The following is a 23312-nucleotide window of genomic DNA, read 5'->3' as shown; positions in this document are numbered from 1 at the left end:
TCATCCACCAATAGAAGCAGCTTTGGTTGTCCAAACATCTGAATGGATCACTTCCAAAGGTCTTCTGCTCACCTTAGCATTTTTGGGAAATGCATGTCTGGCCTGCTTACCCATTTGGCATGCTTCACATACCTTTTGCATTCCCTCAACTCTGAATTTAGGCAAACCTGCAACAATGTTTTTTGTTTGCATAGATTTCAGCCTTTGTATATTCACGTGCCCAATGCGCTTGTGCCATATCTCAATATCTGCAATGACACCTCTCCCATGCGCAAACATAGCAGCTTTCACCTCAGGCATATCAACATCCAAGGTGAACATTCTGCCATTTTTGTTGCCTTTCGCAACCAAGCGGCACTTATTTTTCAAGTCCTCAACAAAGCATCCATTAGGATTAAATCTAACCTGCAGACCTTGCTCAACCATCTGGCCTACTGAAACCAGGTTCTTAGTGATTTTTGGAACATGAAGTACATCTGCCAAGTACTTCGTTTTGCCATCCTGCATAGCCAATGGCACTTTACCAACCTGCGTAATTGGGTGCGCAGTATCATCACCTGTTTCAATATAACCTGGCTTATCCAAATTTCTAACATCATGAAACCACTCACCATGACTGGTCATGTGGTTAGAGGCACCTGAATCAACATACCAAACATCATTGCAAGTTGCAACATCTCCTGACATGGAGTTAACCATATGCTGCATCACAAAAAGGTGCTCATTTCTGTCGTCACCATGCCCACTTGATGATGCATAGTTGCTTTGCTGCAACTTCCCACTTTTGATGTCATTCTGCTTTTTATAGCATGTATTCTCCTTGTGTCCAAGCTTTCCACAATAATAGCATTCTGTGCTGCTATTTACTTGCTGGTTCCTTTGCCATGAACCACGGCCTCTTTGGCTCCCCCTGCCTCTAGAACTACCACGTCCTCCTCCATAGGACTGGTTTTCCTGTTGTTGCTGCTGGTTCTGATTTCCTGCACGGCCACCAAAACGGCCTCTTCCTCTACCCCTGCCTCTACCTGTATTCGAGTAGAAAGCAGTCTCTTGAGAAGTTGAGGTGGCTGAACCACCATTCCTTTGCTCTTCACTCAGCAAGAGCGCAATAAGTTCCTGAAAATCAGGAAATGTTTCACAGACTCCAATGGATGTCCGAAACTGTGCATAATCTTTCCCAAGACCATTCAAGGTCACGGACACTAAGTCCTCATCATCAACAGGTGCTCCAATGGAGGCAAGAGAATCTGCAAGGCCTTTCACTTTCAAGGAATACTCATTTATATTCAGATTTTTCCTTTGCACATTGTGCAACTCCTGCTTTAGTTGCATCTTTCGTGCTTTGGTATTTGTGCTATACAGCTTCACCAATGTATCCCATGCCTCCTTAGGCGTCTTGTATATGCACAATCATAGAATTTGAAATGCTAACAGACAGCCAATACAGGCATTTTTTGGCTTTTTCATGCCATTCTTTAAAGGCCTTCAATTCAGCAGGAGTGGGAGCAGCACCCAAAACTGGTTCTACAGTTTCACCACTGATGTACTCCCAAACTCCATTTCCCATAAGGAAGTTTGTCATCCTGAACTTCCATGCTTGGAAGTTGTTCTTGTCAAGCTTCTCACTGACAATGGTAGACAGATTCTTAGACATTTTACAAATCACGAATTGCAATAGCAACCTGTAAACACAGCAAATGCCTCACAAGGGCAAATAGCAAAACTTCTGCAAAAAGCCTCACAGGGGCAGATCTGCAACACTGACGAAAGTGGTATTTCACCACACAGTTACTTCCTAGTGACGATTTTGCATCAACAGGCAACAGGCATGAATCTGCAACTCCCAATATCTCTGCACGCAGGCATACGATGCAATTTCTGTGGCACCTTTTCACCGACTAGCCGCGCAATGGTCGCACAGCGAAAAACAGGGCCTTTTTCTGAGTACCTACGAAGAACTTCCGCCTTCAAAACGGGCTCCGAAACGGGCTCCGAAACGGCCTCAAATCAGAAAAATAAAGTCACCAAGGGCTTTGGCCTCTCCCGTAGCATATACTACGCTCTCGCCACACCACGAAGGGCTTCTCAATCTGAAACAGTGCACTCCTACACTTCTGGCTGTGCTACCTGCAGAGATTTGCTCCCAAACTCGAAATAGGAAAGCAACACTGGTCCTCTTACCAGGACACCACAAACTTGGCTTGCTTTCTTGAGCTCCTTACCACGAACAAGGCTTTGATACCATGTAAAGAATAAGGGAGAGAGATAGGAGACTCAAGTTCAGCTTTCTTCACAGCACACAAAAGAGAGAGAGGGTGAAGCCTTTCTTCACTTTTGCACACAACAACAATACAATAGAAGAGGGAAATACCCTATATGTCAAAACCTAGAATACGTGGTTCATATGTGAACCCAAACCAAAAACATACGTGGTAGTCTAACTACACCACGAGTACAACTAACATAGGCGGTGACATAAATGATAGTCATCCAGGAGATATATCGAGGGTAGAGCTTGATATCTCAACATGAGCATTACATTCCATCACACCCCTTTAATGGGAATGTCCTTCCTCTGCATCAAACCAAGAGCTAGTCGGTGTTTCTCGAATAGCTCTTTACCGAGTGGTTTGGTAAAGATGTCTGCAACATTTTCTTTGCTATCACAATGCTGCAGTGTGATGTCACCAAGTAACACTCTTTCTCTGATGAAGTGCTCTCTGACATCAATGTGCTTTGTCCTAGAGTGATATACTAGATTTTTGGCCAATGCTTGAGCCGATTGATTATCACAGTATATTGTTGTTGGCTTTGACTTTGGCTTTGACTCATCAAAGTAATCTGTTTCTGACAATAGTCTTCTGAGCCATATAGCCTCACATGCACCTATAGTGAGTGCTCTATATTTTGCTTCAGTCGAAGACAAAGAAACAGTTGGTTGTTTGTTTGACAACCATGATATAGCACCTTGACCAAGGAAAAATGCATATCCTTGTGTCGATCTCCTGGTCTCATGATCTCTGGCATAGTCACCATCACAGTATCCATGCAACCGTGGATGAATTCCTCTGTATTCTATCCCAAACTGTCTTGTACCTCTGATGTATCTCAAGACTCTTTTGGCTGCATTCCAGTGAGACTGTTTTGGATTTGCCATAAACTGTGCTAGTGAGCTTACTGCAAAACAAATATTTGGTCGTGTGATTATCAGATATATAAGAGATCCAATGAGTTGCCTATAGTATCTGTCATTGACTGTAGGCTTTTCTAAATCTTTAGTACGTTTCAAACTCTATTCCATGGGAGTGGCTGCAATCTTGCAACCTACCATATGAAACTTCTTCAGGAGACTGTCAACATATTTGAGCTGACTCATGAATGTGCTATTTGAATCTCTCTAGAACTCAATTCCAAGACAATAGTGCATAAGTCCAAGATCTTTCATGTCGAACTCTGCAGATAAGTCTTGTTTTAGTTTTCTGATGAAGCTATCCTTGCTTCCTGTCACAATCAGATCATCTACGTACAAAAGTGCAATAGTAATAGTTTCCCCTTGAACTTTGTAGTAGAGAGTATGATCTGCATTGGACTTCATGTATCCCAAATCAGCAAAATACGTGTCAATTCTACTGTACCAACTTCTGGGTGCTTGCTTTAAGCCGTAGAGACTTTTCTTGAGATGGCAAACCTTGTTCTCCTTTCCTGGTTCAACATAACCTGTGGGTTGTTGCATGTAGACTTCCTCGTCTAGATAACCATTGAGAAATGCATTCTTGACATCGAGCTGATACACATTCCATTTACTGAGTGTCGCTAGTGATATCAAGAACCGTATGGAATCCATCTTTGCTACTGGAGCATAAGTCTCATCATAATCTTGGCCATATTGTTGTGCAAATCCTTTTGCAACTAATCTGGCTTTGTATCTCTGAATACTGCCATTTGGATTGTACTTCACTTTGTATACCCATTTGTTGGCTATGGCCTTCTTTCCTGGTGGAAGGTCGCATAATTCTCAAGTGTTATTTTTATACAAAGCATCCATTTCTTCATTCATAGCAGTTTTCCATTCTGGCTTGTCTACTGCGTCTTCGAAGTACACTGGCTCTTCTGTAGCCATGATGGTAGTCATAAGAGCATAGTTGGTGGTATCCACCTGAATTGCTTTGCCTTTCTGAGCATATGCCAATCTGGCTGGTGGTCTGCTTTCCCTAGTAGACCATCTGAGCTGCTGTGGCACTGCTTGGGGTGTTGGTGGCAATTCTTGCTCTTCTTCATCAACCTGTTTTGTAGATGACTGTGAAGTCGATGCTTCTATCTCCTGTGTACGTGAGGTTTTCCATTCTGATTCCTCATCGAAGATTACATCTCTGGAGATAATGACTTTGCGGTTGATGGGATCATACAATTTGTATGCTTTGCTTTCTTCACTGTAGCCAACCATGATGCATTTGTGTGACTTCGCATCCAATTTCCTGCGATGATCATCATGTATGTGGGCATATGCTATGCAACCAAATATGCGGAGATGCCCAATGCGTGGCTTGTGTCCAGTGAATGCTTCATAAGGAGTCATACCTTGTATCGGTTCGGTAGGAAGCCGATTAAGCAAGTAGTTAGCTGTAGCTATTGCTTCTGCCTAATACTGATTCGGAAGATGCTTGTCACTAAGCATTGCTCTAGCACTATCTGCTAAAGTCCCATTCTTCCTTTCAGCTCTTGCATTTTGCTGAGGAGTATCTGCACATGTGAATTGTCTTCGAATGTCGTGATTTTTGCAAAAGTTCATGAATGCTGAAGACATGTATTCACCTCCTCTGTCTGATCTCATGACCTTGATCTCTCTACCTGTCTGGTTTTCTACCATGGCTTTGAATTCTTGAAATCTGGCAAACACTTCAGATTTCTCTTTCAGAAAGTAGACCCAACAATATTTGCTATAATCATCGATGAAGGTCAAGTAATAAAGTGAACCATTGATGCTGCGGGTCTGGGCATAACCCCATACATCTGTATGAATCAAATCAAGAATACCTCTTGCATGAGAGGTACTTCTGACAAAGTTGGTTCACTTTTGTTTGCCGAAGTAGCATGCTTCACAAACTTTTCCAAGAAACTATAGCTTCGGAATCCCAATTGCCATATTCTGATTCTTGAGATCTAACAAGTACTTGAAGTTGACATGACCAAATATCTGGTGCCATTTTGCAGATAGTGGCATCTGTTGCATTTGAGCTGACATGGCATGCTTATCTAGTACTGTAGCTAGCATCCTGTATAAGCGTCCTTCCTTGACACCTTTTGCTACTAGCTGACCTCTTTTGGATTTGTCTCTGATAGTGCATTCATCACTGTCGAAGATGACTTTGTAGTTGTGTTCCGTCATTTGACCTACTGACAAAAGGTTCTTGCTGAGCTTCGGAACATAGAGCACATCTTTGACTAATCCTTTTGTACTAGTGAAATTGTTCATAGGGATAACACCTGTCCCTTGAACCGGATTCGGTGTATTGTCTGCTATGTAGATGACATTCTTTTGACCTTCTAATGGCTTCATTTCTGTGAATTATTCCTGATGATTTGTCATATGAGATGATGCACCGCTGTCGATGTACCAAGGATCCTATTCCACTTGGTCGACTTGATAGCTGAAATCCTCTTTGGGATTGAAATCAGTGTCTAGATGCATTGTATCAGTCTGATGCAATTACTCACTTGCAAGAAACATATTTCCATGTTCATTTGCAAAATGACTATGATTAGAATGTCCATTACGATGATTTCCTCTTCCTCAGGAATTCCCTCGTCGATTACTGCTGGATTGACCGCCTTGGTCATACTGCTTCTTGCGGCAATCTCTTTCATAGTGTCCAAACTTGTGACAGTAGTTGCATTGAATGTTTGACACATTGGTGGATGCATTCCCTCATCCTTGAAATCTTCCTCGATTGGAATGATTTCCTCTTTGCTGATTTTGATGTTGCTGAGGATGATGCTGATGCTGATGCTGATTCTGACTTTGATTTTGTTGATGATGACCACTTTTTTGATATGATCTACCTCTATTTCTGCCTTTGCCTCTGCTTCTGTCTGAAGCTGTGAATGCCTGATCATTAGAATAACCTTTACGTGCTTGAATGGCCTGAGTCCTGAGTTCTTTACCAAGTAGAACTGACTGAAGTCCTTCTAGTGTTGGAATTTGTCGTTGGATGGCAATACTCTGGACTAGATTCTCATATCCTTCTCCTAGTCCATTCAGGATTACTTGAACCATTTCTGCGGGATTCATAGTCTCTCCTGTTGCTGCAAGTTGATTGTTGTAGTCTTTGATGTGGAGTACATAAGCATGACCAGTTTCATTGCCATTGCGGAAACTCTGGTTGATCTGGTTTCTTAGGGTGAGAATCCTGGATGTGTTCTTGGGCTCGTAGAGAGCTGCGAACATATCCCATGCTTCTTTTGATGTCTTGACTGTGTTGAGCTGTCCTAGCATGACATCTTGCACATTCTGCTTAATCAGGTGATAGGCATACTTGTCTTTCTTATCCCATTCTGCTTGAGCTCGGGCAATGGAAGGATCTACTACTGGTGCAGAAACTATTTGTGTAGATGTAGATCTCGATGTAGCTCCCGTTGCTGGTACTGTGACAACAGATGGAGTAGAGCTACTGGTGGCTGGATCGGCCAATGGTCTAGGTATAGATCCATCGACATACTCCCATTTGTCCTGAAGCACAAGAATGGTCTCCATTTGGTATTTCCATGCACCGTAATTGGAGTTGTCTAACTTAGCAGATGCCTCCAGATTGAGGTTGCTAGTCGACATGGTGCAAACAATGTACTCAAAAAGTGTCCTGGAAAACTCTGTATGAATCAACTGTAAATACACTGAAGATGCCAAGTGAAATCTCTGTACCGTCGATGAAGATAGAACTGCAGTATATAAGATCTGATCTATGTTACAAGGCTTGTGGCAATGATGCCGGGAATAGCCAAGAGGCTTTACAAGGCTAAAAAATGATGTGCACAATGCCGTGAGATAGCCAAATAGCCTTTACAATGGTGGCACATGTGTGTGAAATCAAGTGCTATCTGCCCACTGAATCAATTTGCAATGCCTCTAAACTCTGAAGTCTGCTCACTGAACTGATGAATGTAAGGTTTCAAGTAATGTAATGATGTGAAATCAGATGTGAGCGTATGGATTGACTCGGAGTAGGTACTAGTCGTGAATTTCGGGCATGGCTTAGATTGGCAACTTAGGGAATTCAAAGCGTCCCCTCTATGGCAATCTAGTCTACTCTGATCTAGATCTAAACCAACCGTCGATCGATGAAAGAGAAACAAATAATTCCTTTTCTTTTGTTCTTTTTAAGTGCTGGGTCAGATGCGTCGATGTAGAGGCAAATGTGCGTGAAGGAAGTGGTTTTGTCGGTGAGGCACAAATGTGAGTGTAACTTGCGCCGAAGTGTGCACATGATGTGACAAGCGCGTAGAGCATGAAAAACTGAGCGACTTTCCTTTTTGGAGCACCCTCAAATTCTTCCTAGATCAAGAGATACGACTTGATCTAGGTGGAGGGGCAAAAGGAGTGCAAATGGTGCTCAATGATGATGTGTCACTGTGAGTCACATGCAGTGATGATGTGGCACTGTGCTTAGCAAGAGGTGTGCCAGTGAAGCTCTATGCTGAGGTGGCAGGAGTGTGCACATGCAGTGTGTGCACAGTGTGCCTGGCAAGAGACTGTGCTTGCAGGGGTCAGTGCTGAGGTGGCACTACTGATGTGGCAGAGATGACATGGCAGTGATGATGTGGCCTGATGACATGGCCTGATGACATGGCCTAGTGATGTGTCACTGATGATGTGGCTGATGACATGTCATTGATGACATGGCACAGATGACATGGACTGCTTACGTGGCAGTTGATGTGGCAAGATGATGTGGCCTACTTACGTGGCAGATAGGATTGCCACGTGTCACTTGGCTGACCACACCTCAATGTGGTGAGGTTGAGGATAAGATATCCTCCCTTGTTGCCACATGGCGCTAGGAGAGTGACCGGAATCTTTTGAGATTCTTACAGAATCTAGGAAGATTCCGTCCACCTATGGATTTCCGTCGATGAGGAGAGAGGTCGCCTGGGTGCGTAGGAGCTTGTTGCAACTGTTCGTTTGTTGTGAGCACCCATAGGCAGCCACTTGCTGTTGAGCGGGCTAGTCGAGGAGGCCGCTCTCCGGTCGTCGGAGATGGAGAAGAAGGTGCTCGCTGCAGCCGCCTCGTTGGAGTAGAAGTGAGCGCTTCATTGGAGAATCGACCGTGAGCCCGCCGTTTGGGCTACTGGAAGCCCGTCAATTGAAGAAGCCTCGGAGGCTATTGATGATGGAGGCGATGAACCGTAGGCCATTGCTGCTATGCTGGCCCATCATCGTTGAGCTCGTGGGAGAGATCAGATGCACGAGTTAATGGCGCAGTGTCGTAGGAGCTACTCGTCGCTCGTAGATCCTTGCTGAGCATGGTCGTTGATGAAGAGCCTGTAGGTCAAGCTGCTGAATGCTCTGTTGAAGAACCACGGGTTCAGGAGCTTAATGGAGAGCAGCTTGTTGTGGTGATGAAGCAAGGAGTTTGTTGCTCGTTGTCTCACTTTCCTTTCGAACTGGAGTTGGTTGGCAAAGGCAACCTTGAAAGTTGGCTATGCTCGACACAAGGCTTGGCTATGGCGGAAGGTGAGCTTTGCAACTATAGATCATAGCCTTATTGATGAAGCTTCTACTCACGAGTCTTATCAGCAACAACAGAACACCTCGCACACACAACAAAAGACTTCGCAAGCTCCTGGCTATGAGCTTGGGCGTTTCGTGGAAGGTCAAGGGCTAGCCGTTGGTATGTCATTTGATATCTCGTTGTTGCATACAAGAGCTGAGATCTTTTCTCTCTCAGAGAATAAGAATAGAGAGATTTCTCTAAATAAGAATACCCCTCTCTCACAAGAAGCTCTCAATGAAAACTTTCTTTTCTCTCAAATGAACTCTCCCTATATCCGAGCTTTGTAAGCTCTCTCACTCTTCTCTCAATAATGAAAAACATAAGCTCTCAATCAGAATTCTCTCAAGAACAATGACGGAAATTTCTTTCAATGGACGGAAATTCTCTCAACGGAAGTGAAGGGAAAAAAATCTCACAATCACTCAAGAGAACTCTCAATCTCACAATCTCTCTCACACTCTCAAGAATCACAATGCCTCAGCAGAAGGCAAGGAAGCTCTGATACCATGACAAAATATGAAGAGGGGAGAGGAGAAGAGTGGAGATGAGGAGAGAGGGCACAGCTAGAGGGCACACCACAAATGACTAACTGTACACTAGAATTAGTTGAAAAAATAGAATATATACAAACCCTTTTAGGGTTAGGGTTAGGAAATCTAACCCTTTCCTTTATAGCACTCTATAAGGTTAGTGCTATGCACATATGATCACGTGATGGTGCTTGTTGAGATATCAAGCTCTACCCCCGATATATCTCCTGGATGACTATCATTTATGTCACCGCCTATGTTAGTTGTACTCATGGTGTAGTTAGACTACCACGTATGTTTTTGGTTTGGGTTCACATATGAACCACGTATTCTAGGGTTTGACATATAGGGTATTTCCCTCTTCTATTGTATTGTTGTTGTGTGCAAAAGTGAAGAAAGGCTTCACCCTCCAACCTTGTGTCCTCTCTCTTTTGTGTGTTGTGAAGAAAGCTGAACTTGAGTCTCCTATCTCTCTCCCTTATTCTTTACATGGTATCAGAGCCTTGTTCGTGGTAAGGAGCTCAAGAAAGCAAGCCAAATTTGTGGTGTCCTGGTAAGAGGACCAGTGTTGCTTTCCTATTTCGAGTTTGGGAGCAAATCTCTACAGGTAGCACAGCCAGAAGTGCAGGAGTGCACTGTTTCAGATTGAGAGGCCCTTCGCGGTGTGGCGAGAGCGCAGTATATGCTGCGGGCGATGGGCGAAGCCCTCAGTGACTTTATTTTTTTGATTTGAGGCCGTTTCGGGGCCCGTTTTGAAGGCGGAAGTTCTTCGTAGGCACTCAAAAAAAGGCCTTGTTTTTCGCTGTGCGACCACTGTGCGGCTAGTCGGTGGAAAGGTGCCACAGAAATTGCATCGTATGCCTTTATGCAGAGATATTGGGAGTTGCAGATTCATGCCTGTTGCCTGTTGATGCAAAATCGTCACTAGGAAGTGACTGTGTGGTGAAATACCACTTTCGTCAGTGTTGCAGATCTGCCCCTGTGAGGCTTTTTGCAGAAGCTTTGCTATTTGCCCTTGTGAGGCATTTGCTGTGTTTACAGGTTGCTGTTGCAATTCGTGATTTGTAAAATGTCTGAGAATCTGTCTACCATTGTCAGTGAGAAGCTTGACAAGAACAACTTCCAAGCATGGAAGTTCAGTCTGACAAACTTCCTTATGGGAAAGGGAGTTTGGGAGTACATCAGTGGTGAAATTGCAGAACCAGTTTTGGGTGCTGCTCCCACTCCTGCTGAATTGAAGGCCTTTAAAGAATGGCATGAAAAAGCCAGAAAATGCCTGTATTGGCTGTCTGTTAGCATTTCAGATTCTATGATTGTGCATATACAGGATGTAGAGATGCCTAAGGAGGCATGGGATACATTGGTGAAGCTGTATAGCACAAATACCAAAGCACGAAAGATGCAGCTAAAGCAGGAGTTGCACAATGTGCAAAGGAAAAATCTGAATATAAATGAGTATTCCTTGAAGGTGAAAGGCCTTGCAGATTCTCTTGCCTCAATCAATTATTAGTTAATTTGAAACTAATTTTTTAAGATTATAATTTTGTTTTTTATTAGGTTGTATGTATTATTGAATTTAAATGTAAATATTTTAAAATAATGTATCTATATTTTTAATTTTTAATTCATTTTAATATAAATTTATATTTAAAGTATATTTAAATTAGCTGAATATATTTTAATTTATTTTTAAATATTTTGCTAAATTAAATATACTTTAAATGTATATGAAATGAATAAAATTTGTTTATAACTCTTGTATTCGAGGTAACCTATCAAAATGTATATATATATATATGTATCTATACATATATATATATATATATATATATACATATATACAATATGCATATATATATATATATATATATATATATATATGTATATATGCATATATGTATATGTATATATGTATCTATATGTGTATGTATATATGTATATATATATATATAGGTATATATGTATCTATCTATATATATATATATAAGAGAAAAAAAATGAAGGATTTTTAGGATGTCTACCATTTCACCATTGAGGCTTTACTCCTTACATTATTAATTTATTTATTTTTATAATTTGATTATTTTATGTTAGTTTATATCTTTATTTTAAACCATTTTACTTTAGTTTATAATTTATGTGTTTACATAATCTTTATTTCATTAGTTTGTATATTTTTTTATTTAAATTAAAATTAATGAATTTAAAATATAAATGTTTTATATTTTTGAATTTATCTTAAATAATGTATTTATATATTTTAATTTTTAATTCATTTTAGTATAAATGTATATTTAATTTAGTTTAAAATGTTTTGCTATATTAAATATACTTTAATTATATATAAAAGTAGTCAAATTTTATTTATAACTCTTTTCTTGTAGGTAACCTATTAAAAGGAATATGAAAAAGAAATTGTTTCTTGCTTTTTCTTCAATTCAACAGTTGGTATAGCTTAGATTCGCATAGATTAGTTTATCCATAGAGGAGAGAACTCCAAAAGAACCAATCAAAGCCATGCTCAAAAATTCCCAACTAGTTCCTGATGGCCATTAGTCCTACATTCAAATGCGATTTCACACTCATGTAACACAACCCTATGAGCAAAGTTTCAGATGACAGATCAGAGTCAGAGTTTCAATGGGCACAATGTAATTGTTAATCATGGACACATGATAGTTTTATTTTTTTCCATCCCATCATTGAAAAGCCTTATTGGCTATTATTTTTTAATTTATATATATATATTGAGCCTTGTAAACCCTTTGAAGCTATTTTTCATCATCCATTCAAAGATTTTATTAAATTGAAACACACATAATTGTATCGATTGGGCACATTATAGTATGATGGGCAAAATGCATTGTCTTTTAGCTTGGGCTCATTATAGTATGATGGGCAAAATGCATTATCTTTTAGCTTGGGCACATTACAGTATGATGGGCAAAATATATTGTCTTTCAGTTTGTACTTTAAAACCTTATTGGATATTTTCAATGTATCTAAAGTCTTGTGAATTATTTTTCATGTAGGGTTTTCAATTATCATAAAGCAATCTCAGGAAATTAGAGCTTTTGTCTCTAGCACCACCTTACATTTCAATGGGAAAGAGTATGCCCCTGATAACTTTGAAGGGAAGTGGACTCAAATGCACATGGGAAGAAAATTTTGGTTTTTCATTCAAATAAAAATTGAGCTATATGGAGCAAAATCAGGAGCCATGGAATGCAAGCTTCTCCAAGAAAGATATAACTTCTAGCATGGTTGTGGGAATTACAATGGAATCAAATAGCCCACACTTAGATATTTTTTTGAAGTGTTCACAACCTAATATTGGGGGCTATCATTTAATCTTATCAAGAGGTCTAAACATGTTCACAATGCCACCTCCTCCACCATCAAACTTTACAGAATTACAAACTCCATTACAGGCTCTCATGGATGAATGGAGTACATTTCTAAGTGTAGAGGCAAGTAGGTTTCATCAAAAGATTATGGTTGAGTACTTTAAGACATCATCACTTAAGATAGACCATGAATTAAGTCAAGAGTAGGGAGGGCACAAGCAAGATGAGAGGGATGCTAGATTGGTTCAAAAATAGAGAGGCATGAGAAGGATCAGATGGATGCTAGTTTGGTTCAGAAACAAAGAGGACACAAGCAGGATGAGAGAGCTCCTAGTTTGGCTCAAAAGTAGCCTAGACAAGGAGCCCCACATCAAGGATATGCACGCAACCTCTTTGAGATAGAAACAGAAGCAGATGCTATGTTCGAACAGAAAAATGAAGAAGCAACATAACCATTGAGTACTAAAGAAATACAAAAGATAGAGGAAGAGGAAGGACGAGCCACAACCACATTGGTGCAACCTATCAAAGGAAAAGAAAGACACAAAATAGAAAAGATTAATACTGCAAGGGCCATGTAATTTTGTTAAATGTTTTAAAAAAGTTGAATTAAAATACCCCTCCTTTTGAATGCACGTGGTACACTAAAATTTTGTGAGGTGAACCCCCCAAGAGAAGAAGAAATGCAAGTTGTTGGACAGCTTGGGAACAACAGCAAAGGCATGGCCATTCCATATCTCCATCATCCATTTATGCTTGCTATTCTCCCAAATCACAAACTCCATGCTTGAAAGCATTTGCAATGAATAACGACCCTTTGCTGGGTCGCTCACCAAGTGCCACAAGACAAGCTTCTTGCCAAGCCCGATCTTCATGTTGGGCAACCAAGTATTCACAGGATGATCAAAACTCTCCCACACAATGGTGCTCATATTTGAGGCAATCAACACGATATTCCCAGTTTCTTTAAACACTCCCCCAGACACATTCCTACCCTTCGTCCCGCTCGACCATGCAGCACACGAGAGCTGGGTAAAGTTATACACTGAACTTGACTAGATGAACAAGACATGGAACCTAATATCATGGGAGGACATGGGCTTGGGGTGCAAGGGAGCAGCTGTGGTGCTAGGTATCACTACGAGAAGGAGGCATGAGCTCGAACGGGGCAATATCTCTCACCACTCACCACAATAGGGTTGTCGAATACACCAATGACCGCACAACCAATCGCACATCCAATTGAATCTAGATTAAATAGAAGCCATACGGATTCAATAGGGTACTTGGGATTCGTCTCAGAAGCAGACACTTCAATACTCAGAAGCAGGGCGATGAGCACAACTAGGAAGCTCCTTGCCAGTTAGAGAGAGAACCCTGTGATCTATAGGGCTACAAGCAGCGAGGAAAACCAACAACAACATAGAGACAATGATGTGGTTCCTTAACTAATAATTAGATAAAGAAAAAAAATTATAGTGAAGGGACGCTTGCATGATGGCAAGGCTACCAGTGCCAGCAAACCACCAAGCACATGGCTGATAGGTGTCAAAAAAGAGAGAGAATTCAAACGGCATCTAAAATGATGCTATATCCTACCCCTAACAGGGTAGTGCTAACAAAAAAAACAATAACAATGTAATTGATTATGATCGACTAATTGTTGTGATCCATACCTAGTTCATAATGTGCTGCAGGCTGCGAGATGAATACACACCTTCAAACACATGTTTGCAGCCATCACAAAGTAGCTCCAGAAGGACTACCCCAAAACTATATACATCGCTCTTCTCATTCAGCCTTTCCATTATAGCATATCTTTACGTTCATCTCTTGATCCTTTGATAATCATTAGTTTTTCCATATACAAAATGTTATGTTTGCATACCCACTTCTAACTTCTAGGTAATTGAGATTCATGGCATGCAAAAATTGTGACTTGATCAAGACCAGCACAGTGAGTCTCACATCCAGTTCAAGTCATACATCATACAACATCATCTACATTAGAAATATATATTTTAGATTTGTTGGATTGTCACCTTGACATATTATAAAATTGTATACCTTGTGAATTGGTTGGACTAAGAATGAGCCGATCAAGGCCACCATAGCAAGCCTCACAACAAGTTCAGGTTGAAAATAATACAATATCTTGTATATTAAATATATGTAACTGATATTCATTGAGTTAATGTCTTTCATATACTAAATTATATGCTTTGCAATAAAAATTACAAGATTTGAAAGAAATAGCAATGTAATAATGTATTTAAATATAGCTTGCTAGTTATTAAAAAATAAATAACAAATTTCTTCTATTAAATATCAACTTTGCAATCTATTAACCAAAATAAAGATCTTATAATTCTATCAATTACTAAGAAAAGATGTGACACTCTTTACCTCCTTAATAATGACTATTTACTCATATAATATGTTATATCTAAAAAGTCAATACATATTAAATTTATTTCTAACTAAATACTCAAATGTTATGGTAACATAAGAAAAATCACTTGTATCTACGTGTGAGTTGATCAAATCAAGCAAAAGTGAGCTAAACAACCAACACAAGAAACTTTTCACAAGGATATAATAAAACTCAAAATTTTTTGTGAAGCTTTGTTAAACCATCTTTCTTGGATATCTTTGTTATTTTGTCCTTTTTGGTGTTTTTAAGAATCATGCAACCTCTTTTAAAAAAAGCAAAAAATACTGCATGATGTTTAACATTATTGTGTGGCATGTTTGATATACTACACTATATATTGTAATACCATGTGGTTTAATATATATACCATGCAGTTACTGAACATAGTCGATTGTGGCAAGGGAAAATCGCTACGCGTCCTCAAAAAACATTCAAAACTTTTTAAATTGCCAATCTAAATTTTAAATTTGGAAACACCTGCAAATCTCTATCTTTTTTATTATGAATGCCTAATATGATGCCCTTTTTTTAGTTTAATTCCCTACTAATTATAGTATATGTAAAACTACATAACCTATTTTAACTTTTGTAAGGTTAAGAAATCAGAGACTCTCCTCAAGTCATAATCATATAAATGATGGGACATTAAAAAACAATAGAGTGAAATGCCTTTGTATAAGCCTTGACCCTCCCCAATCTCCCACCACCTTGATCTAGCCTAAAGCTCCTACTTACTAGCTTCAAATTAACGTTGAAGTAACAATAGTATTTATGTTTGAAATACAAAACTTCATATCGCAAAGTGCAAATCAAGCAATCTAAATTGCATTAACTGGTTGTGGGACTAGCATATGCTATGGCCAAGATTCACAATATGTTAGATCATTGTTTCAAATTTATTACCAAGAATGACAAGAGGAACCGTTATAATTTTAGTACAAATGATGTAAACTTATAACTCTTGGTACTCAGCCCTCCCACTTATCTTTATGTTGTGAAATCCCCTTATAATGCTTCAAAACAATCAAATCTTTAAATATTTTATATTTAGGATTACTACAATGGAAGCATTGAAGTACCTAGTTATCCAAATATGTGGACAACTAGATATTTTTAGGCTAGCTATTCCATGTAAAGGTAGTGTTGATTCTTCAATAAAGTGGTAGGGAGAGGATGTAAAGATGTTGCTGATAAAACTGAGATGGAATGGAGATGAACTAATTGGTATGGTAAGTGTGTAACCTAGAATACTAGACCACTACTCGAAAGTAAGTGGGGGCAAGAATGCTAGACCATTACTAGGGAGTAGTGTAATACAAGGTGGGAACAATGATAGAGAAGAAGGAAGGAGAAAGGCTAAAATGGAGGGAGGTGACATGGTTAGAGTGACGATAAGCGGGAATGGGGGCGAGGTTGAATTCAAAAAATGGAGATTATCTAGACTCAACAAGCCTTACTTTAGGCCCACTATGTCGGCCATGATTGCTTGTGGAGGTGGGAGTTAAAATGTGTAAGTGTGTAAGGGGTGACAAGCATGTGTTATAGTTGGAGGAGGTGGGCCAAGAGGGGCAAGGAGGGTGGTTACCTTGGTGTTAGGTGAGGGCTAGGTGAAAGAATAAGGACCAATGAGCTCTCTACTCTCATGAAGGCAAAGTGACACACAATAATGCCATGAGCCAACAAAGAGTCAAGCCACTTCACCTCATATTCCTTTTTTAGTATTTTGTATTAGGAATGTTAATATGAGACCTTTTTGAGTCCAAATTTTCCCTTCTTTGAAAAATGTATATCTGCATATTTTGTAAAGTTAATATGCATAGAGTTTTATCAAGTAATAAGCATAAAAATCATGGAGTGAAATCAGTTCCTGATAAGCCGTTGCAATCTACCACAATCATGATATAGCCTTGAGATCTTACTATAACTGCCTTTAAATTGCCATTGAAGTAACTCTAGTATATATGGTGGGAATACTAATAAAGCTTGAGGTTGCAAAGCCCAAATTAAGCACTTCAAATTGCCTAAGTCATTGTGGTGAAAAGTATAATCCATTTTCAACCTTCAATTTGTTTCAGATTGTTTTGAAATTATTGCCAAGAATGATAAGGAGGTCCTTTATAATTTTGGTACAAAGCATGCGACGTTAGAACTCTTAGTACTAATTATTCCCAATTCTCTTTATATTGCAAAATTCCCTTTATAAGGCTTCAACAAAATATGCTTGTAAACAATCAGATCTTTAAAAAAAATTATTTGAATTCGATAGTTGTGATTATTACGATGGAGAATTGAAGTACCTTGTCCAAATATATAGACAACGAGATATCTTTAGACTAGCCACTTCACGCTGTTGAGATATCGAGCTCCACTCATGATATGCCAGGGTGACTGTTGTGCATTTATGTCACCGACTTGTTAGCTGGAGATGCGGTTGGTACACCACCCACGAATAATAGCTGGATGACAGCTATCCTTATCTACTCTAGTTTGTGGCTTAGTTAGTATGCCACCTTAGCTAGTTGAGTTTGGTTTGAGACCCACATATAGGGTTCTTCTTTTTTCTTTGTATGAGAGTTCTTTTGGCTTTCACAACTAAGAAGAGGAAAACTATTTTCAGCCTCCACCTTTGTGTGTATTCCCCCATTGTGCATGTGAGAAAGCCGCAAGTGAGACTCCTTCCCTCTCTCCCACTATCTTCACATGGTATCAGAGCCTTGTTCATAGTAAGGAGCTCAAGAAAGCAAGCCAAGTTCGTGGTGTCCTAGTAAGAGGACTAGTGTTGCTTTCCTATTTCGAGTTTGGAAGCAAATCTCTGCAGGTAGCACAGCCAAAAGTGCAAGAGTGCACTGTCTCAGATTGAGACGCCCTTCGCGGTGTGGCAAGAGCGCAATATATGATGTGGGAATGGGCAAAGCCCTCGGTGACTTTATTTTTCTGATTCGAGGCCATTTTGGGGCCCGTTTTGGAGGCGGAAGTTCTTCGCAGGCACTCAGAAAAAGGCTCGAAAAAGGCCCTGTTTTGGCTATGCGACCACTGCACGGCTAGTCGGTGAAAAGTTGCCGCAGAAATTGCATCGTATGCCTATGTGCAGAGATATTGGGAGTTGTAGAATCATGCTTGTTGCCTATTGATGCAAAATTGTCACTAGGAATGATTGTGTGGTGAAATACCACTTTCGTCAGTTTTGCAGATCTACCCGTGTGAGGCAAAAGCTGTGTTTTTTTGCAGCGACAGAATACTTTGCAGTGTTCTGTAATGGCATCTGATTCTCTTTCACAGATTGTCACTGAAAAGCTTGACAAGAACAACTTCCAGGCATGGAAGTTTAGAATGACGAATTTCCTTATGGGAAAAGGCTATTGGGAGTTCATTACAGGAAATGAAGAAGAACCTGTTCTTCCTAATGTTCCCAATCAACAGGAAATGCAGGCATTTAAAGGATGGCATGAGAGAGCCAGGAAAGTTATGTACTGGCTGTCTATCAGTATTTCGTACTCCATGATTGTGCATATTCAGGATGCAAGTACGCCAAAGGAGGCATGGGATACTTTGGCAAAAATGTACAGCACAAATACGCAAGCCAAGAAAATGCAGCTCAAACAGGAGTTGCACAATGTGCAGAGAGAAAATTTGAGCATAAACGACTACCACATGAAGGTGAAGAAAATTGCAGATACACTTGCTTCCATGGGTCGCCAGTGGAAGATGATGATCTAGTTTCTGTGACCTTGAATGGTCTAAGAAAGGATTATGCATAGTTCCGGACATACATTGCCGTCTGTGAAAAATTTCCAGATTTTGAAGAGTTGTTTGCTCTTCTAATTTCTGAAGAGCAGAGAAATGGGGGTGCATCTTCTTCAGGAGGAACTTCAAAAGAAACAGTCTTCTACTCAAATGCTGGCAGAGGTAGAGGCAGAGGTAGAGAAGGCCGATCTGTAGGCCATGGTAGAAATTAGAATATGTAGCAATCTCAAGAAAACCAGTCCTATGCAGGAGGACGTGGTAACTCTAGAGGCAGGGGGAGCTAAAGAGGCCATGGTGGATGGCAGAGAGGCCAAAATGCAAACAGCAATGTTGAATGCTACTATTGTGGTAAAATGGGTCATATGGCTAAGGACTGCTACAAAAAGCAGAATGACATTATGAATGGAAAATTGCAGCAAGGCAATTATGCATCTTCCAGTAGACAGGGTGATGACAAAAATGAGCATCTATTTATGCTGCAACATATGACCAATTCTGTGACAAGTGCAGAAGAACGAAATGATGTGTGGTATGTTAACTCAGGTGCATCAAACCACATGACAGGTCATGCAGAATGGATGCAGGATGTAAGGAAAATGGAAAAGCCAAGATTTGTGGAGACTGGTGATGATACTGCACATCCTATTGTGCATATTGGTAAAATTCCTTTGTCTATGCAGGATGGGAAAAAGAAATACCTGTCCGATGTATTTCATGTCCCGAACATCACCAAGAACCTGGTTTCTGTTGGTCAAATGGTTGAGCAGGGCTTGCAGGTCAAATTTAATCCTCATGGATGCTTTGTTGAGGATATGAAAAATAACGGTTGCTTGATAGCAAAAGGAAAGAAGAAGGGCAGGATGTTTACGTTGGATGCGGACATGCCTGAATTGAGTGCAACAATGTTTGCACATGGGACCGGTGTAGTTGCAGATATTGATATCTGGCATAAACGCATTGGTCATGTTAATATACAGTGACTTAAATCAATGCAAGCCCAAAATATTATTGCAGGATTGCCTAAATTCAAGGTTGCAGAAATGCACAAGGTTTGTGAAGCCTGTCAACTTAGGAAACAGGCAAGGAAACCTTTTCCTAGGCATGTTTAAGAGAGTAAAAAGCCATTGGAATTAATCCACTCTGATGTGTGGACTACTAAAGCTGCATCTATTGGAGGCTGTCACTATTTTGTCACATTTATTGATGACTTCAGCAGAAAACTTTGGGTGTATTTTATGAAAAAGAAAACTGAAGTGTTTGGGCACTTCAAAGCTTTTAAAGCTATGGTTGAAAAAGAAACAGGCCTGCAAATAAAATGCCTAAGGTTAGATGGAGGGGGAGAGTACCTCTCAAATGAGTTTGCAAGGTTCTTGTAGGAGCATGGTATAAAGCAACAATATTCATGCAGTCATACCCCACAGCAAAATGGAATTGTAGAAAGGAAAAATAGGCATATTGGAGAGGTATCTTGGGCCATGCTAAATGAAAAAAATCTACCAAATTATTATTGGGCTAAAGTAGTTGCTACAACAGTTTATATAATGAATAGGACTCCCACTGCAGCAATACATGGCATGACGCCAGAGGAGATGTATACTGGTAGGAAACCAGATATTTCTCATTTGAAAATTTTTGGTTGCATTGCCTATGTCCATGTGCCAGATAAGTTGAGGTCCAAGTTGGATCCAAAAGCTGAGAAGTGCATCTTTATTGGTTATTCTTTGTAGCAGATAGTGTATAGATGCTATAACCCTTCTACTCATAAGTTTAGAGTGAGCAGAGATGTTGTTTTTGATGAGATGAGCAACTGGTATAAACCAGTAGATGTGATGATTGATGTAGATGCACAAAATGGTAATGCTGCACAGAATTCACAGCAGCAATCACACTTGGGGGGGTCACTATGTATAAACCCTCTATATCACGTGCGTTCAAGGCCTATATTTAAAATCCCTTATCTGTAAATTTTTTCATTAATAAAATGTACCCCTTTTCTATACAAATCTGTAAATTTTTTCCAAAACTATTTTAAATAGTCCCTTATGTATATTTATTTCTGTAAATTTTAGGAATAAAAAATATCCTTCTGTTGAACTCACGTGATAGGGTTACATATGATGAGTGACCCCCCCGAGCAATCACAAAATATTAGTGGACCTGCAGTGTCCTCTAGCAGTGGTTCACATACTTCACCATGGACACGCAGATTAAGATCAGGAGAATCTCCTCAAAGCAATGCAGAGAGTGGTATGCAGGTATCACGAAAAGGAAAAGAGAAGGTAGATCAGCCCATGTTTGATGTGAATGCAGGTCACTCTTGTGTGGATGGTGAATCCAATGGCTCAGAACAGAGCATTAATGATGAGTTGGGTATTCCTTCTGTTGTTACACCTGGAGTAAGGAAGACCAGCGATGTTTTGAGAGCACCTGGAAGTGAGCCTATTTTGCGCAGGTCTACCAGGGTTAGGTATCCTATGGATAGGCTGAAATATGATGGATTTATAGCCATTCACTATGCCTATATGGTCAAAGTGATACAGGAACCAGAACCCACTTCTTTTGAGCAAGCCATGGGAAATGAAAAATGGGAGAAAGCCATGGATGAAGAAATGGATGCCTTGGATGCAAATGCTACATGGGAATTGGTGCCTTTGCCTAAAGACAAGAATGCAATTGGCTGTTAGTGGGTTTATAAGATCAAGCACAATGCAGATGGTTCTGTGAATAGATACAAGGCAAGATTAGTTGTCAAGGGGTATGCACAGACATATGGCATTGATTATGAAGAAACTTTCAGCCCGATTGCAAGGATGGCAACCGTAAGAGCAGCCATTGCGATGGCTGCATCAAAGGGATGGTCTTTACATCAGATGGATGTAAAGAATGCCTTCTTGAATGGTGATTTGCAAGAAGAGGTCTTTATGGAGTAGCCAGCAGGTTATGTTCATGCTATTCATCCTGAGTTTGTTTGCAGGTTGAAGAAAGCCTTGTATGGCTTGAAGCAAGCACCTAGAGCATGGTCTGACAAGATAGGACAGTATCTTGTCACTATTGGCTTTCAGATTTCCAAGGCAGATTTCTCACTCTATGTGAGAAAAACAGAGAAAGGGGTTATGCTGCTTGTCATTTATGTTGATGATTTGATCATCACAGGTGATAGTGATGAAGATATCCTTCATGTGAAAATGCTATTGAGACAGAAGCTTGAGATGAAGGATTTGGGAGAGCTGCATTATTTCTTGGGCATTAAGGTGATTAGATCACCAAGTGGGATACAGCTCTTGCAGAGGCAGTATGGATTGGACATGCTGTCCAAATATGGGATGACATGCTGTAAGCCTATTTCAGTTCCTCTGGAGCAGAATGTGAAGCTGAGCACAGATGCAGGTGAGTTTTTGGAAGACCCTACTATGTACAGGCGCATAGTAGGAAGTTTGATTTATATGACTATTACCAGGCCGGATCTAAGCTATGCTGTTGGATTGGTAAGTCAGTTTATGCAGGCTCCAAGGAAACCGCATTTGGATGCGACTAGACGCATACTCAGGTATGAGAAGTCCACATTGCAGTATGGACTATTTTATGAGGCTGGGGTTCAGATACAGTTGCATGGATACACTGATGCTGATTGGGATGGTAGTAGAAACACCCTACAGTTGCCTTGTCGAGCACAGAGGCTGAGTACAGGGGTGCAACAATGGCTGCATGTGAGGTAGCTTGGTTGCATAAGCTACTCTATGATATGCATTAGTCTACAGATGGGCCAGTTGTCATTTATTGTGACAACATGAGCAGTATACACTTGGCAAAGAACCCAGTCTTTCATGCTAGAACAAAGCACATTGAAGTGCATTATCACTATGTGCGGGAGAAAGTGTTACTAGGTCTTATTGATCTAGTTTATGTCAAGACAGAGGATCAGATATCTGACATCTTCACAAAAGCATTGGGCGCAGAGAAGCTGTGCAAGTTCAGAGACCTGCTTGGTGTGCAGGAATTGGGATTGAGCTCGAGGGGGAGTGTTGAGATATCGAGCTCCACTCGCGATATGTCACGGTGACTGTTGTGCATTTATGTCACCGACTTGTTAGCTGGAGATGCGGTTGGTATACCACCCACGAATAATAGCTGGTTGGATGATAGCTATCCTTATCTACTCTAGTTTATGGCTCAGTTAGTATGCCACCTGAGTTAGTTAAGTTTGGTTTGAGACCCACATATAGGGTTCTTCTTTTTTCTTTGTATGAGAGTTCTTTGGCTTTCACAACTAAGAAGAGGAAAACTATTTTCAGCCTCCACCTTTGTGTGTATTCCCCCATTGTGCATGTGAGAAAGCTGCAAGTGAGACTCCTTCCCTCTCTCCCACTATCTTCACACACGCAAGGCTCACGCAAGGTCAGAGTTAAATCTTAAACAAAGTGGTAGGGAGAGTAGGTGAGAGGGAGCTCATAAAATTGATATGGGGTGTAGATGCTAAACTAATTAGTATGGA

The sequence above is a fragment of the Dipteris shenzhenensis genome, chromosome 13 (genome assembly GCF_047967505.1).
Source record: "Dipteris shenzhenensis isolate YYH24624 ecotype China chromosome 13, Dip_SZ_1.0, whole genome shotgun sequence".
Taxonomy (NCBI): Eukaryota; Viridiplantae; Streptophyta; class Polypodiopsida; order Gleicheniales; family Dipteridaceae; genus Dipteris; species Dipteris shenzhenensis.
This window is presented reverse-complemented; position numbering follows the sequence as displayed.